Here is a 4,449-nt window from a genome sequence, read left to right on the forward strand (position 1 = left end):
TGTTGAAATCTTAGTATAGAGTTGGTCTTCTGTGTATAAAGTTAATTAAAATAAATCTTAATGAAGAATGGGATGGGAGAGGGAGTAGGAGATGGGATGGGAGTGGGGGTGGGGGGTAGGTATGGGGTGAAGAACCACTATATTCCTAAAGTTGTACCTATGAAGTTTGTATTCATTAAATAAAAGCTTTCTTTTAAAAATGCATATGATTCCCTTTTGGTTTTGCTTTATTTGGTTTTGTTTTTGATTCTTTGGGATTGGGTTCATGAGAGCCAGCAGCACAGGCTAGTTTAGTGTCATGTTCTTGCTAATGTTTCCAGTTCTCCAGCTCTATCATTGTGTTTGAAAAGGAGAATGCATAACAAGACTGCCTTCCACATTTCAGTAATTTTGATAATTGATGTATATTATTGTATAATTGACTTGACCATACCAGTCACTATCTCCAGGGATAGCTGATGTGAATAGAATGCTATACTGCAGTTCCTTATGCTTGTAGAATACAGAATTGGCTCAAATTTACTTTTCTGATGGACCAAAAAGAGCTCAATATTCTACTTACAAGGGCATTAATTCATAAGCCTGAATGATGATTTTCTGGTTCTACCTCTAGTAATCTTTACCAATCGTGATGATTTACTATGACAGGAAAGTCACATCTTACAATTTATGTTATTCTAATAAAATGTTTAAATTGAATTTTACTTTCATTGATTTCTGCAAAGTCAAGCAATTCACTTCAGCATTATAAATCCTGCGCTAACTCCAAGTCTGTCAAGCGATGGTGATAGAGTGGTACTCTTTCTGTGCCTTTCATTTTTGTGCAGCTTTTACTTTTGTGAGTCTTAGATTTGCTTGAGAACTTGACAGGATATCTTACCACCAGCCTTATAGGGCTCTTATAATAAATGCCTTCTTGGAGGAAGAAAAAAATTTAGCTATAAGCTGTAGGTTAAGTTATTTCAGGTTTCAAAATAATTTAAATAAACTCTTATATGAGTTCTGAATGATAATTAATTTAATTGATAAAAAGAGGTCATGTTAAGTGCTGAAATTAATTACTGAGATGGCATGTAAAATCTTTCCCTAGAGGTCTTTAAATATGAGGTATATTTTTATCCTTGTGAGCTGTCTGACTTTAGAGTATTTTTAAAGATGGAAGGATTGAGATGATATCTTTTCTATCTTTATTTGAGCCCTTTGACTGAAACTCTCTCCAATTTTAGCTGAAAAATGCATCCTTCTGAAAAGTGCTTTTGTGCCACTGATATTTTTCAAGGGGGGCAAGATAAGACAGACACACAGCCTTGAAGGAATTGTATGTCATTTGAAGTTTTGTGTTAACCAATTCTTTTTCCTGGTGTCTTCCGATCATTTATATCTCCTCCTATTGCTGTTTACTGTTTTTTTGTCCTAACAGCTCAAACTATCTCATTCTCATTCTCTTTCATCCTATGTATCTGTGGTATGGATTTTTACAGCTTTTTTAAAATTTACCTTCTATGTACAATCACTTGTCCCTTTCTAACCTTTCCTGCTTGTACCCCTTAAACAAATATGTCATGATGACCTAGACTAGAAAATAAATATTTCAGTGGGACTGTCCTGACTTTGCCCTAGTTTTTCCAATTATTGTTATTTTTGTGACCTCTCTCTGTCCTCTCCTGCATTCTTCCTAGGTGAACAGTGAATTATTTTCTTTCTAAATTTGGGAAAAGGAATTGGCCCTGGATTCCCTACTTTCTTATGGGGCCCACTTGACTAAGTTGCCCCAAGGACGCATGCCTTTTGTTCTGCTCCTCCAGGCTGCCAGTTTACAGGGCTGCTTGCCTCCCTCTGTGCCCAGGGGAAGCCTGTGATTGTTCCAGCACGTCCTGTAGCTGGGTTGGGGAAGGCATTCTAACTCTGAGGTTCTGTCCCTTCACCGAAATTATGGAGTGTTTAGATTTGAATCCATGCTTTTGTTTTGTTCCTTCTATTTGTCCCATCAATCATTTGTTTCTTTTTCTTTTCTTCATTGCCTTCTTTTGGATTTAATTATGATTTCCCCTTTTAAAAAAATCTGGTTTGGAAATTACGCATTTCATTTTATTCTTTTTGTGATTGCTTTCAAAATTGAAAAATCCACTTACAATTATAGAAACTATTCACTAATACTTTATGATGGTATAACTAATTAGAATTTACACTCTTTCAACATAAATAAAAGTACACCCGCTTTCCAGATAACACAAAGAAACTTAGAGTAGTTTGACTTCTACTTATTACTCCTCTAAATTACATGCTATGATTGTCAGGAATTTTGTACTAAATATTTTAAATGCTATAAAATGTTTTTAAATTTATACAGCCAATATCTTTCATCTTTACTCATACATTTTTTTTCACTTTTTTTTTATTAAACTTTTATTTAATGAATATAAATTTCCAAAGTATAGCTTATGGGTTACAATGGCTTCCCCCCTCCCATAACTTCCCTCCCGCCCGCAACCCTCCCCTTTCCCGCTCCCTTTCCCCTTCCATTCATGTAAAGATTCATTTTCAATTCTCTTTGTATACAGAAGATCAGTTTTTTACTCATACATTTAATCATACTTGTCTTATATTCTTGTCACATTTGAGGCTTCCAAGGTTTTTTTTTTTGCATAAAGTATATTCTTTAAAATTTCCTTTATCAGTCTCCTGATATTATTTTTAAGTGTAAATTGTTAGTATTTTCTCTTCATTTTTGGAGTATATTTTTCACTGGCTGTAGAATACAGATAGTATTCATATTGAACACAGTGTGCAGTTCTTCCATTGTTATTGTGAAGACAACTGGGATTCTAACTTTGGATCTTTGGAAGGTCATTTTGATCTGGCTGCTTTGACAATTTCCTCTTAGTCTTTATTTTCTGTCTTTAGATATGTGGCTAGGCGTAGATTTTTTTTGGGGGGTGTGTTTCTTGAAATGTATTGAACTCTGTGGTATTGTCTTTTATCAATGTTTAAATATTCTCACCTTTTTCTTTTAATTTTGACTGGGCGCAGCATATTTTGTTGATAGTACATGACAAGGTAGGGCTCCCTAGTCCCCTCCCCTTATTCAGGGAGTGTGGGATGGAAACTGAGACGGGGAGATTCTTAGTGTGTTGAAGGACTAAATGAAGGCAGGGGCTCTCTAGCAGCAGAGGGCCTCTCTCTTCCTTTGGTGTTCTTGCTGCAGCCGGTGGTCCAGGGGGGCTCTGACTTGTTGGAGGCCATGTGGACATTAAGGTTCACCACCCTCTTGCTGTAGCCAGATTCACTGTCATCCAGAAAATGAGTTTGATAAAGTAATCATTGAGGGTATGTTAGCTCCAGCATAGAAGGTATAGGAGTCAGTGATAATGTTTAAATTTTAGAAGCTAACCTGGTCCTCAGTGTAGCCCAGGATTCCCTTTATAGAACCTGCTTCATTACCTTCTTGATGTCATCATATTCAGTAGATTTCTCCAGACAGATCAGATCCATTACTGGTACATTGAGGGAGGGCACACAGAAGGCCACACCAGTGATTTTCTCATTCATCTAGGGGATGACCTTATCCACAACATTGGGTTGTAGATGCAGGGATGGTGTTCTGGACAGCCCCACAGCCATCACCCTATAGTTTTCCAGAGGGGCTATTTACAGTCTTCTGGGCGGCAGTGATGATGTGGACTTGAGGTCATGAGTCCCTCCATGATGCCAAAGTTGTCATGGTTGATCTTGGCCAGGGGGGCTAAGAAGTTGGTAGTGCAGGAGGCACTGCTGATGCTTTTGAGGGAGTTGTCATACTTCTTATGATTCACACACTTCACAAATATGGGGATATAAGCAGAGGAGGCAGAGATGATGACTCACTCTTCAAGTGAGCTCCAATCCTCACTAACAATCCTGTTAGGAAAACATGGGACTCTACAACATAGTCATTATCAGCTGACGTTGGAGAATTCTTGCTACTAGAAGATGGAGATAGGTTTCTCATTAATGACAAACTTCACATTCTTAGACTTGACTCTGTCATTGAACTTTCCCTGGAGGAATAATACTGGAACATGTAGACCATGTAATTGAGTCAACAAAAGTGTCTTTGTTGATGACAACATCCACAGTGCTAGAGTTAAAAGCATGCACATGACCCGTCAGTCAGTATGGCCAAATCCATTTACTCTGACCTTCACCATTGAGTCTCAAAGATGTGGCTGCCACTGCATGAGAAGATGTGGTGTTCTGTCAAAGCAGGAGGCAGAGAGCTCAACTTCTTTCCTTTATAGATATTGCCTCTGATCCATCCTCATCTCTTCTTTTGGGTCTCTAATGGAACAATTATTATAAGTCCTCAACCTATAATCTAGCTTTCTTTCCTGAATTTTCTGTGCTATATTTTAGTTTCTTTTGACTTGTTTTTAATCTAATTTTCTTTAATATATTATTCAAATAATTTAT

The 4,449-nt window shown here is 37.2% G+C and overlaps 1 pseudogene; it reads right to left on the minus strand.

Moving 5' to 3' along the window:
• Nucleotides 1-3,123: 3,123 nt before the first annotated feature.
• On the minus strand, nucleotides 3,124-4,069 carry LOC133772311 (glyceraldehyde-3-phosphate dehydrogenase-like; annotated as a pseudogene).
• Between the last annotated feature and the right edge of the window lie 380 nt (nucleotides 4,070-4,449).

Source organism: Lepus europaeus, chromosome 13, assembly GCF_033115175.1.
Source record: "Lepus europaeus isolate LE1 chromosome 13, mLepTim1.pri, whole genome shotgun sequence".
NCBI classification, from domain to species: domain Eukaryota; kingdom Metazoa; phylum Chordata; class Mammalia; order Lagomorpha; family Leporidae; genus Lepus; species Lepus europaeus.